Source organism: Castor canadensis, chromosome X (assembly GCF_047511655.1).
Source record: "Castor canadensis chromosome X, mCasCan1.hap1v2, whole genome shotgun sequence".
NCBI lineage: Eukaryota > Metazoa > Chordata > Mammalia > Rodentia > Castoridae > Castor > Castor canadensis.
The window spans coordinates 48,831,078-48,845,506 of NC_133405.1; the positions used below are offsets into that span (position 1 = coordinate 48,831,078).

Here is a 14,429-nt window from a genome sequence, read left to right on the forward strand (position 1 = left end):
ACACAAAGCCAACCAAACTTATCAGCCAGAGATAAAGGTAAACTGCCTACCTATTAATTTGGCTTACTTTTACTGAAAATTAGCAACCAGAGGTTCCCAGAGATATTTTACAAAATAAGTACAGGAGTGAGACTTGAAAAGGTGGTGCCTTCCTCAATCACCTCACATATTGCTGTGCTCTCCTCCTGGAAGTTTCATTTGTTATGTTCTTTGCTAATTAAGTTGCAATAAGCAGCTTAAAACAGACATAGAGATTATGTGTCTGGGATCTTATTTTAGAAAATCTTTGCATCACAAAGTTGGATGAGATGCTCCATCATATTAAACAAGATTGTAACTCTAATGCATTCTCATTCCTTTATAGAATAGACTCATTTCTGAAATTACTCCAATTATTATTAAGCTTAAGTTTTTTTGATAATGGTATACAGAAATTTCCACTTGCCACAGCTCAAAAATAAAAGTAGATATCTGGCAAATGGAAACTACAAGATCTTGAGGAATTTGTCTACTGAACTGAGGCAAACGGTGACAGACACAGAAATAACACGCCCTGTGGTTTACCACAAAGGACAGGTAAAGGAAACAACACATAACTTACACATAGGAAAGTGGTTTTCATTACATTATGATCTATTGTTACAAAGTACTTTTGCTCAACTCTGTAGTTTTAGGTGTTTCATTTTACAAACAGTTCAATAACTGTGCTGTACACATGCTAAACTAGCTTCTTGGTAGCTCAAATGTGTCTGTTTATGTTTTCAGGCAGAAAGGTTACTTAGAGTTTGAGTTACTAAACTTATTTCTAAGGGGAACTCTATCGAAAATTGAAGGTTCATATTACTCTGAGAATTATGCTTAGAAATTAAAGAATTATCTGTAGCAAGATGCCAACTTTCTCTTCAATTAAGTGAAAACATGTAGTTCACAAAAAAGTAAAATGTAATCACTTTGAAATATGTGAAAATATGTTTAACACCAATCATAATAGGAAAATTAAAAAAAAACTGTGAAATATGATTTCCCCCTATCTGCTAGGAAACAAACAGAGTTTAAAGAAAACCCTGCAGACAAAGATTTTGGAAGCAGGTATTTTCAGAAAGTGTTGGTAGAAATATAAACTGGAGACAACATGGCAGTTTTGTCAAATTTAAAATACATATATATTTTAGATTCAATAACTGCACTTCCAAAAAATTTGTACACACATTCATATATTATTGTATCTATCATTCTATTTTGTGTGTATATGTGTGTGGGTCATGGAATAAGATGCAGCCATTTAAAATGGCATAACCATCATGCTTGATATGGAATGATATCTAAACAATGTTAACTCCAAAAAGTCAAGTCACAAGAACAGTAGCAAAATATGTTGCTATTGTGCCTGTGTGAATAAAAATAGATATATAGACACATGTACAAATAAAATGATAGATGTAATAACTAATATACACATGTAATTTTTATATAGCAGTGGTTCTTGACCACTTTGTTCTCAGTACCACTGTCATTCTTAAAAATTAAAGAAGATCCCAATGAGCTTTTGTTATATAGGTTTTATATTTACTGTATAAGAAATTAAAACTGAGAATTTTTCAAAATATTTGATAACTTAAATTTAAAATATAAAATCATAATGCTCTTATTGTTTAACATACTTATTTAAAGGAAAATGTTTTTTCAGAAAACTTTACAAAGCAAAAAAAGATAGTGAGAAGAGTGCTACAGTTTTACATTTTTTAAGAATTTAACACATGGCTTATCAGAAGACAGGGAAATTCCCATATTTGATTCCACATTCAAACTTTTGTAATATATTTTTGCTTAAAATATGAAAAAATGTGTTCTCACAAAAATGTATATTTGTAAAAGGGGGGAAATATTTTATTAACCTTTCCAGAAAAGTATGGATGATCTTTAATATGATACTAAACACAACAAGTGACAGTTCCTTAAGGACTTGCTGAAATATGGAATCCGAAATTATAGCAATTAACTTTCTATACTTTGTCACATTAAAATCCATTGGCTTGCATGTTTTCTCTATATGTGGAATATAGACTTAACACAAATACAGCAATATTATGAAAAACAGGTCATATAAATGGGAGGTCACATATGAGTGGGGGAGGATAAAAGAAGGAAGTTAAGAAAATGAATATGGTTGATGTACTCTCTATACAAGAATGAATATAAAATGTTTAAACCTGTTGAAACTACCATAAGAATGGGACTAAGGTAGAAAGAAGAAAAATAATGGAAATGAATCAATTCAGGATATAATACAATATACATGTATATGTATACATATATAATACATATATACTAAACAAGGAAACTCCTTGTGTAGCTACCTTAAACAAACAAAAATGTCTTTTTTTTAAACAAAATTAGAGAACAGGACAGTGAAACAGGTCCTATCTGGCGGGGAGGAAGGGTACCAGTGGAAGGGGGAGGAGTTGTAAAAAGGTTGTTAGAGAGTGAATATACAGCAAATACTGTGTACACATGTATGTAAATGGAAAAATGATAACCGTTTAAACTATTCCAGGAATGGGGGGAGGGGAGGATAAAGGAGAATGATGAAGGGGTGAATTCAACTGATATATTTGATATATTGAAAAAATTTTTATAGATGCCACAATGTACCTCCACCTAGCACAACAATAAAGAAACCTACTTTCATAGCAAATTCTAAGTCTAAAACGTAAATAAATAAATTGGATAAAGGTTAAAAAAATAAAATCTGTTGGCCTATTTTGTTCTTTGAATAGATCTTTTATGTATGCATGATTTGTAACAATATGTATTGGCTACCTGGGAAATACTGCTTTCACTAAGTTACATAGATCTAAATGTTGACACATTTCATGATTCTTCAATATCAAAAATATCATATTTGTTAACATCATAATATATTTCCTAAATGTAATTAGAAAAATAATTTTGAAATTATGGATCCCATAAAAAGGTTCTGATGGCTCTAGGAGTTCTTTGAATATTATAGACATAGAATATTTATGGAAACATATCTAAGAAATTCATTTAAAAAGTTGCATCTGGGTGGTTGGAAAAAGGTAGATTTTTGAGTGTATGCCTATTTTTACTGTTTGGATATTTTCCTGAGTACAAGTATTACATATTCAAAATTAAATAAAGAGTGACTTGGGGGTTAGTCTTTGCTTCCTTAATAAAGTGAGCTAAGCTCATTAATAATTCTTTTTTTAATTATTCATTTATTCATTTTTTTGTTCTTAACAGAACAAAAATGTAATTACAAAAAATGTAATCACTTTAATATCTGATATATCCTCTATGTGACGACAATATATTAAATGGATCTTTGGAACAGGGAGGTGGAATAGGAGCTTGCTCCATCCCCTCTATGCAGTGACCTGATATTGCAGTACCTTGAGAAATGGTACACCCCTTGGGGGATTGAAAAAAATCTTATATTTGATAATAAGGGCATATACTCCTGATGACTTTTGTGATTGTATCATAAATGCTATAAATCCATTATGACTGTTTGAAAAGCATTATAATTCAAATGAACACAGTTTTTCACACTAAATGTTCACTTTTACTTTCCCCACCTTTCATCAAATAGTTAATAAATTGTAAACAAGGATTTAAAAGCAGTTAGGCAGGGCTTGTGTCATTGAAAAGAATTATCTCTAATATAGCTGTTTTGTAAGATTTTCATCTTTTTTTAAAAAAAGACATAATGTATAAAGATGCTGAACTCAGTTCTCAAACATCCTGTTCTATGTAAGGTTTTGACAAGTAGCAATTCAGAACAAAATGTAATAATTCATTACACTTCAAAATGGTTTTGATTTTGATCAAGCCTAGAGGAGGCTTTAAATAGGCAGAAATGGCCTTTATGGAGGGCTGAGGGCCCAGCTGTAGATCTGATTTGATGGCCCTTCAGAGCCATGTGTCCTAGCACTTAACCCACTTTTGCTTTAGCAAAAGAGAAATGTTCCTATTAGAAAAGTAAAATTTTGTGAACTTGGATGGTTCACTGAGAGGAAAATACAATTCTATCAAATGTTAGTAGAGCACCCAGATATTCAAAACTCATCTCTCTAGTGCCGGGACACTCAACTTGAATCACATTTGAGCCAAGAGACTTGTAATCCTTCTGACAGACTCAATGCTGGATCTTCAATGATCTGGGAGACTTGGCATGATCATCAGCACAGTCACCAAGTAAGAGACAGGGAAGTTATTTGCTTAATTCCTTCTTTTCTCTTCTCAATGATCAATTTGCCACTAACTCTTCCAATATTGAAATCTTCTTTCCACTTAAAAGTTTTCCATAACAACCAATAAGAGATAAAAATCTATGCTTCTTAGCGTCGTGTCTAAACCCTAAATTATCTGGCCTTTGCTCCCTTGTCAATCTTGTCTCTAATTTGTGTATTCGATAGTTCTAGGTAAGTTGACCTCTGTTTAGTAGACCATCAATCACTGAAATCTTTGTCAAAAGTCATCTGTTTTGAAAAGCCTTCTTCTACCAACCCAAGATGAATTCTTGGGTTCCATAGCATTTTGTACTTATCTGTACTGTAACATTAGATACGTAGTATTATCATTGTTAATGCATGTCATTTCTCTACTAGACCATATAGTCTCTAGAACAATACCTGGTACACAACAGGCAAGTATAGTGTATATAAAGGAATAAAGAGATATTTACCTCAAGGAGAAGATCCTGGAAAGGCAGTGTGGTATAGTGAAAAGGAACAATAATATAATCCTGTCAGATTATGAGTCTGTCAACTAGCCATCACCATATTTCTCAATAACCAGGTCAATTCTGGTTCTGATTGCACATGATCAATCAACAGTATTTAGCAAAGAACTTCACTCTTGTCTTCATATACTATCTTCACTTACTCCTATTAGTTTTGCTGCCTGGCTGAATACTCCCCTTAAATTACCTTTGCTGTTTCCCTTCTTCTATTTCTCAGCCTCTAAGGTTTGTATTTATCCACAGCTCCTAACTTGGACCTCTCCTGTTGTCTGTCAACATTCTTCATTGCTCTCATGGATTTTCTTAACATTACATGATTTGCCCAAATTTGTTTCTATTTGGTAGACTTCTCCCTTGAACTCATAACCAATTGCCCATTTAACATCTACTCTTAGATATCACAAATGTACCATGTTCAAAACCAAACCCTTGATTCTTAGTCTTTCCCATCCCAAAAATAAGCAACTCTATCCTTCTTGTTATGGAAACCAAAAACTCTGGAAACATTGCAAGTCATTTCTTTTTTTTATATTCCTTATTCAATATATAAAAAATTCTGTTAGCTCTCCCTTCAAACTGTAGAAAATATTCTATCACTTCTAATTCCCTTTACTATTCACACCCTGCTCAAGCCATCATCATCTTCCCTCTGGGCTCTAGAGATAGCCTGCTAATTGGTTTCCCTTCCCCAGTCATTATTCTCTTCAATCTAGGTTCCACACAGCATTCATAGGGCTCCTTGTAAAATAAAACAGACCATTTCAAACCTCTGCTCTAAATTCACCAATGGCTTTCCAACTAAGAGTAAAAGCCATAATCCTTACAATGGCTTACACAGTTCTACATAATCTAAAATCCCATCATTATCATCTTTCTGACTCACCTCCTAATTCTCTCTAACTGTTCACTCTTTTTCAGCTACTCTGGCCTCCTTAATGTTCCTGAAGTCTGAAGGCTTCTCTCTATGCAGGGATTTTGTGTTAGACATTCTTGTTTCTAGAATAGTTGTTCTTAAGATATTAACATAGCTAATTCCCTTACTTCTTTCAGGCTTCTATTCAAATACCACCTTATCAATGAGACTTTCCCTGACCAGTTCGTAGTGTTGAAACTCGCTAACACAAAAATAGTTCTGCCTGAGGTGGAAAATCTTCTAGTGACACAAGGAGTTGCTTCTTGACTCTCAGGTTTATAATATACAGCCAAGTTGTTTACTGTACTAAGCAGAAGATGGAAACAAAAAAGGAAAAAAATGTTTTTTTCCTTTTCAATGATTAATATCTAAATGAACAGATCTGACAAACAAGTACATATCAAATGTTAACTTCACAAATTCCCCTAATGATAATGCCCCCACAGTTTCCCAACTCAGCTCATTATCTAGTTGATTCTTCTCTTCTCAGCGTCCCCAGTATCCTTGGTACACATCTATCAAGAGAGCTCATTGTTGCACTGAAAATGGCTGTTGATTTTCCATATCCCTTCCCCACTAGATTGTGAGATCCTTGTGGATAAGAAGCATAATTTTTTATTTACTGAATCTCCAACATCTGGCATGGAACTTGATACATAATAGTACATAAAAATATCTGTGATTGAATGAACCTTGACATATTTGGGCCTCTCACATAAAGGCACTACAATCCATCCAGTTGGATAGGCAATAAATCTAAATATTATTTAAGAGACATGAATCTATTTATAACTAATATATCACAAAGTCCTGATGATTTTACCTTCTCAACAGCCCTCTTATCCATTTACTGATCTCCATAGCTACAACTCCCACACTAGTTGAAGTTGTCATCATCCCTAGCCTGGACTACTTTGGCTTCCCTTCAGTCTATTCTCCAAACTAAAACCATCTCATGTTGTCACAGCTACACTCTTCTTTTAAACTACTTCAGTGGTTGCCCATTGCTCTTAAGATAAAGAGAAAAACTTTAGTATGGCAATAAAAGCTCTGTATTGTCTATTTCCTGAATACTCCTACAGCCTTAGCTTGTTTTAGTCTCTTCCCCCATCACTTCACTCCAGCTAGTTGTAGTTGGCCTTATCTTAGCTACTGTTACTTATCATGATCTCCTCACAGTGCACACTTGCATATGATGACTCTTTTGGTCAAAAGGTCCCCACTTCCCTGATTTTCCTAGTTAATACTCACTTATCCTTTATATCTTTGCTCAAGTTTGGCTTTCTTTAAGAAACCTTCCCTGACCTCCCTAGGTAGGTCAAATCACCCAAATATTATGTTATTTTAGTCCACGTATCTCTTTCTTCCATAGCACTTTCACAATTAGAACTCCAAGTGTATTTGTATGGTTATTTAAGGACGGTTTCTCCACTAGATTTTAAACACTTAGAGGGAAGATCTATGAGTGATTTTCTTACCACTGTATTCTCAAGGCTTAGCACAATGGTTGTCACACAGTAGAATCCCAAATATTTTTTGGATAAATGAAAGAATATGCTTATACAGAAACAATAGCAATTATGTAGTATATATTTTCCTTTTAGGATTTCATTTATTCTCTTAACAAATAATCATTAATCTCCTACTTAATGTCAAACACTGTGCTGAAGTGATAGGAATACAAACAGACAAAATAGATAGGATTCTCATCCTGATATAACTTACAGACTAGTTTAATGAAAGGGTTATTCTCCCAACAATTGCACTTCTAAAAATATATCTTCTATACTCAACTACTATTTTTATTCAGTAGCTTGCTTGAACTTTCTGACTATATTATGTTATTAAAGGTTGTTTAGTTCTATCATTATTTGTCTTACTCAGGCCCAAGTTTTTTCTGCTCTTGAATTAATTCCATCTATCAGTGTTTACCTGGGGGGGCATGCCCCTCCTTTCTAGTAGATTAGTAGTGGTAATAGTAGCAGGAGGACTAATACTAATAAAAGTACTATTAGTAGGAACAATAAATAATAATAGTAATGACAGTGTCAATTACAAAAATAGCTATGATTACTTCATCATTTCAAATTCTCCCAATGTCTCTCTCTACAAGGTAAAAATATATAAATAGATGTATAAGTGTGGACTTAGAAGAGTCCAATAATTTGTCCAAGATTGTTCAGTGATTAAATAGCAAAAGAAAAAACCTGAAACCAAATCATTCTGACTTTAAATCCTGTGCAATTTCCATTCTATCATACTTCCAGTTTCTCAGTTCTTATTCCTGCTATCTCCCTAATAATAGAATTTAATGTTTATGAAATACTTTGTGAGATGATTTTGTATACATATAATCACAGAGAAAAGGTGCATATTTTGAGGATGAAAACATCTTTGGATTAGAAAATTGATTTATGAACTAATCAAAGGAGAATAAATATGGAGTCTATTAAGGTTTGTTTAAAAATTGTCTTCCTTTGATACAAATTCTGAGAGTTATTGAAGAACATAAGCTAATGACTTCTAGAAAATGTCAAAAAAAATATATTTCTACAGTTTCACCTGAATGACTTTCATAAACTAGATCAGCAGAACTCTCTGAAGGCTTTACATTAACTTGACTTAAACATTTCAATTATAATGAAGACATTGATTAAATTTGGCATATAAAAAGCCTCCAAGGCAAAATTTGGGACTAAGTTAGAAAGACAGTATGGAGTGGTAGAAAGCACTGCATTGGGAAAAGTCCCAAATTACCCAAGCTGTGTCTGGGCTTCTGTTATTTCATCTATAGAAGGAGAAAGTCAGACCATATGCTCATCAAAGTCTTTTCTAGTTCTTATCCAATCTTTTTTTTTTTTTGGTAGTACTGGGGTTTGAACTCAGGGCCCCATGCTTGGCTTGCTAGGAAAGTACTCTACCACTGAGTCAAACACCTCAGCCCTTTTTGATTTAGTGTATTCTTGATAGATAAGATCTTGCAGTTTTGCCCAGGCTGGCCCCAGACTGCAATTTTCCTATCTCCACCTCCTGGGTAGCTGGGGTTGGAGGCATGCACCACCATAGATAGCAACTGGGTAAATAAAAAGTCTGTGCAGTAACAATTCCAAGCAGGTAGAAATTAATTAGTTTAAAAGAAGTCTCCCAGATTTGTAGAATATTTACATGACATGACAGGACAAACTCATGTTCTCTTTTGCACAAGTTTCAAAAAAAAGATAACGGCTATCTCTCAAGCATCGTTCATAGTCCTCCCCACCCTCCAGATCTATAGAACAACAACCAATGCAGCAACAACTATCCTGGTGCTGAGAGAAGAGACACTGAGAAAATCTCCCTTGAACTGAATTAAAATGAGAAAATAAAAAATAAATGTGTGCAAATCAGACAGCAGAAGGAAAGGTAAGCCTCTGGGTTGTAACCGAGTTATGTATTAGAGCTTATTCACAGGTGTAAGAGATTTCAGTAGGGAAACAGGCATCTATATCCAAAACCTAGAACTATTTTATCAATGAAGGAAAATTAAAGCTCTCTTTTGGTACACATTTCCTAATAGGCGAAGAACAGGAGATGTTCTTCCTGATATTCAAGGTCTTTCAGTAATCAAGTCAGCTTTCTCTATATAACATTACCTCTCAATGTTTTTCAATTCAGTCTCCTGGCTTGAGAATATGAGAATCAGAAACTTAGAAACCAGAGCTTGGCTTTCAAATTCCAATTGGGTCACTCATTGGCTGTTTGACCTTGGGCAAGTAACTCATAAGTAAAATAATTCCTCAGTAAAACAATAACATTTATTTCACAGGGCTTTTATGAGGTTCTCATTAAATGAGATGCAGAAAATTGTAATAGTTATCATTTATTGTGAGCCAATTATCTACCAAGCTTTATGCTCCTTTTGTTTTATCGCATTCAAGGAGTTGCCCTCCTATTGGTAGTAGAACTCAATCAAGAATTTAGAACAGAGCAGTCAAAGGGTATGATGGCAGCTCCTAGTTCAGGAATTTAGTCAACAAGTGATGAGACAAGTATCCCAGTAGAAAGCTGTGTGTGTAATAAAAGGCTAGGGACAGATTATATTCAATAGCAAGAAGATTCCACAGCAAAATTTCACATCTTGATCTTTTCTTTGTTTTTTTCTTACTCATGTAAAAGATTTGGGAAATTGGAAGAATTGAAAAGGATTTTTTTGATGGTATTGGGGTTTTGAACTCAAGGCTTCATGCTTGTTAGGCAGATGCTCTACCACTTGAGCCATATACCACTATCCCCTAAAAGGAAATTTTAAGTTCCTTTTTCTAAAATGTGGAACTGGAATGTGTCTCACCCTTTCTTGTTGTGTAGCCTCAGAGATGGCATGTAATCTCTCAAATCTGAGTTTCTTTACCTATAAGTTTGGGCCTGTACTGTTCAGGACTATGGTAAAGATTAGATATAATGTATAAAAACTGAGTAATATGATTCACAGCTTACATAATAAATAGTGATTGGATTTAGCACAGCATTAGTTATATTCCTCTAGCTCTGAAAGACTCAAATGTCAGCTAACTGCAGGATGTCATCACACATATAGCAAAATACAGGTACAAACATCATGCTTGATATTTAATAATTTGATGAGGCTTGGAAAAATCATGATAAGTAGCTTTCTTCCACTGTCATGATTCTGGGGAAAATCTGTAACATAGGGTCTAAAAGCTGCAGTTTCCATTGATCTCCTATAGCAATCATGAGTTGCCCCACACAATTTAGTATTTTCTTGTATCCTGTTCTATATACAAGGCAGATGGTTCAAAATTTATACCTCTAAACCACACTTTTCCCTGAATTCCAGACTCATATATCCCACTGTCTACTCAACATTCACTAGAGGGTGTCAAATAGGTATCTCAAATAAAACACGACTGAAAGAAAACTCTTAACGCCCCCCACCACCACCACAAAATCTGGCCTTCCTGAGTCTTCCCCATTTAAGTAAATAGCACCATTGTCCATTGTATTACTAAATCCAAAAACCTAGGAATCATCCTGAGAAAGTATAGTCATTTCTATCTCTGCAGTGCCTCTTGAATCTGTCTACTTTTTTTTCTGTCTCTGTTACTATATCTCTTGTCCAAGCCACTATCAATATATGCTTTTCCCTCTGAAATATTTTTCACTCATTCTTCCCCTAGATGGTTTTTTCATAATCTTCACAGTCTGGCTTACATGTTATTTTGGTTCTCATAGATGGTCTCCAATCTCAGGCTATAATTTTCCCTTTTATAATTTATTGAAATATGTAATTATATACTTATTCATTCTCTATTCATTTAATATCTATCAGTTATCCCCCATTGTACTTCAGGCTTAACCATGGCAGACACTATGTCTCTTTTTATTCATCTCTACACACCCAGAACAATGAGTATTTGAGGAATATTAAAAGAATATTAAATGTAATATGTGTGGATACAGAGTTGATAATCATGTATTAAATAATAAATATGTATTCATTTGTTCTAAAATGTCCTTTTCACCTTTTACTTCATATACTACTCAGGAGATAAATTAAATAGCATCATCAATACAATTTTACTAAGCCAAAATATGGAGATAAAGATTTAAAATGTTTTATTTTAGGAGCAACTGGGATTAGGTAATTAAAATGTGGTTTTAAATGTCTTTTATTGGAAAACATTTGGAGTACAATTATTTCTCATGTAACTATTATGCCAGAGTTTATGATGTGTCCAAAATGCCTTAACCATTGAAATTGGGCAAACAACTCAATTTAATAATTTCTGAACATTATTACTACTGCCTTTCTATCTATTTCTAGAACACAGGTAGAGAGTTAGTGGATACTGCAGGTGGCCTCTAATGCAAAGCATCCAAAACACGTGAGATATTTAAATTCATTCAACAAACATTAAATGACTACTATATGCCAGATACACAAGAGAGAGGTTTCGCAAGCCAGTCAGAGAGGATCAAGGCAACGTGCCGCAGAAAGGAATCAACTTCTCTCCCTCCAGACCTGTGCCCCAGAGGCTCATCACTTAGGCTTCTGCATCTGGTAGTTGCCAGTTGCTCCTTCAGATACTCACTGGAGCATAGTGCCAAATCAAGGAGACATTTCTAGCTATATAAAGTACTCTTGGTACCAAGAAATGATTTATGGACTTGAACTCATGAATTATTTTCCTATTTGACAGCCAAAGGAGGCCATTTAACTGCCTTTATAAACCACCAGGGATGAATCATAATGACATAAGGAATTGCTGGACAGGAAAAGGCCAGTCTCCTCAACATGCTTGTCCTCAGGACTCATTTCCACCTCAGCTTTGTCTCAGCAACATTCGCTCTTGGCTCACGCATCATTAAAATGTCTTGCTGGCTGCAAAAACTCATTTATAAGACAACAATATTTGTTCTGACCATTTTAATTGACAAATTATTCCACATGATTGCATCTCTTTAAATGAAATACCTATTTATATGGCTCTTTGCTGGAGTTTTTCATAGCCCCTGGTAAACTTCTTAATTTTTTAAAATTCATATCCTATAAGTGAAGCACTCTATTAACAACAGCAATTTGTCTTAGACTATTTATCAGATAATTTTCCTGTGGTGAAGTGACTACAAGTTCACCTCTGTAAGCTTTCTGATGATGATGATGATGGCGATATTAACTATAATAACATCATTAGCTGAGCACCTGCTATTTCCCAAACACCATTCTAAGTATTTTTCATATATTTTCTTCAACTCAACATAGCAACATTATTCTCATTTGGTACAGAGTAAAAAGCTGAGGTTCAGAGAGGTAAATTAATTTTCTCAAGATCACACAGCTGCTGTCAGATCCAGGATTTGGATCATGACTTTCTGGTTCTATGGGACCATGGGATCAAATCAAGTCTTTAGAGTTTTCCACTGGTCTTCTCTTAAAGTCAAATTCTTTGTTTAACTAGAAAAACATCTGAGTCTTCATTCCAAGGCTGCTATTTAGTTGCTGTAGAACATTGAAAAAAATTCTCAGAATTTCAATTTTCACATCTATAGAAGTGAAATGATATACCTCACCAGATTTTAAGATGGTTAAATGAGATCATGCATGGGAAAGCCCAGAGCCCTATTCCTAGCTCCATAATTATATGTTGCATCTAAGTGTTATGGTAAATCTTTGGAAGCAGCAGGTCATGGTTCTAAACAAAAAAGAACTCTGAGATAACTGAAAATTAGCATCAGACACTGTGGTGAAAACGTTTGCATGGGAGAAAGAAACAGATTAAGTGTAAAATAATGCTAGCCTGTGGTGGTTTCAGAGAATGTACAAAAGAACAAAATGTATATAGGTAAAGAGTCTTGGAAAAGCATGAAGCAGGCAGGCAAGCAGGAAGGAAAAGTCCTAATGACATTTATTGAGCTTTGTTATATGCAGGAGTCATTCAGGTAGCTTGAAGAGCAACGTTTTGGAAAAATGTGAGTTCAAATCCTAGGTCCACTACCTGCTAGATATGTGATTATAGACAAGTAACTGATCTCTGACTTTCCATTTCCAGCCTTATAAAATGCAAAATATCTCACCAACCTTCTGAGGTGAGGTGAGTTTTGAATGAGTATAAAATATAATGCCTGACCCAATAAATGGCAATTATCTAAGCATCCACTCCACTTTACTAGATCTAGTTCTAGTAGCTTGTCTCTCTCCACACAAAGCTCCTAGTTTTTTTTTTCCTGTGGAAGAGTAGCTTGGTAGAATAGTCTCAGCTTGCTCAAACCACAGCTTTCATGTTAGGGGAAAACAAGGTAGCTGTAACTCTCACAAATTAACATATTGGACCTAGGAAAATCAGTGCCCAGGGATGTCAGAGGCCTACACACCTAGGAATCACAATGCAAGTCTTCCCCCAAACCCCTCCCCCAGCCCTTAGCATCAGAGAAGCCAGCCAAGGAGACCAATGCTCACCCCTGGTGCTGGAAAAGAGTCATTGGCACAGAACTGTCTAGGATTGGGCACATTTCCCAAATCATGCTGTCATGTGCCCTAACTTGTTTACCCCCTGCTCTCCAAGCTGGTCTCCTGCAGAGCTGCTTGGGAAATAAATCCATAAGGATGAATGCTTTCACAGTCCCTGACTTTGCAGAGAAATAAGGCTGTCTTTCTGCTGATGGGACAGTTCGTTCATCTCCCAGTAGGGCATAGAAACATGACACAAACACTTTCCTAGGACAGAAAGTGGTGATCTCTTTGACCTTGGATGTCACCAACAGAGTTAACAGATAGCCCTGTGTCATAGGTTAGGGCATAGTGAAGGAAATAAGGGAGAGAAAGGAGAGATACAATAAGAGTGATGGAGGAGAAAGGGAAAAAAATTAATGTTTAAACTGACACACAAATCCCTCCTTTCCAGTAATTCTAAGCAGGCTATTTTTCTTCCTAGTCCCTCAAGGTCAGGAAGAGGATTGACCTTGTTTCTAGAGGGGGTAAGTGGCCACCTGCAGGGTAGTGACTCTGAGAAAGGCTCCCACGGGCCCTACAAAGTTGCCAGAAATTCCCACCATTAGTCATGCCTATGAGTTACAGAAAAGAAATGTCTATTAAATTGCAAATATGTTAACTGAGAAGGGAAACACTGTTGGGCTTTTATCAGCCACAAATTCCTAAGCTCATTGAGGTATTAGATTAGCCCCGACAGAAAGCAAAGGTCTGAAGAGATAGGCTACAGAGAAGACATGACAAGAGAACATCTAAAACAAGCACAT

The 14,429-nt window shown here is 35.1% G+C and overlaps 1 protein-coding gene and 1 non-coding gene across 2 annotated transcripts in view; one reads left to right on the forward strand and one right to left on the reverse strand.

The window, feature by feature from the left end:
* Positions 1-14,429, reverse strand: part of Il1rapl2 (interleukin 1 receptor accessory protein like 2) — a 1,059,626-nt gene that overhangs the window by 450,316 nt on the left and 594,881 nt on the right. The gene's annotated exons all lie outside the window — the stretch shown is intronic.
* LOC141419993 (U2 spliceosomal RNA) lies at positions 3,243-3,435 on the forward strand. Its single transcript, XR_012444710.1, has one exon. It is a non-coding gene; the product is annotated as a U2 spliceosomal RNA (small nuclear RNA).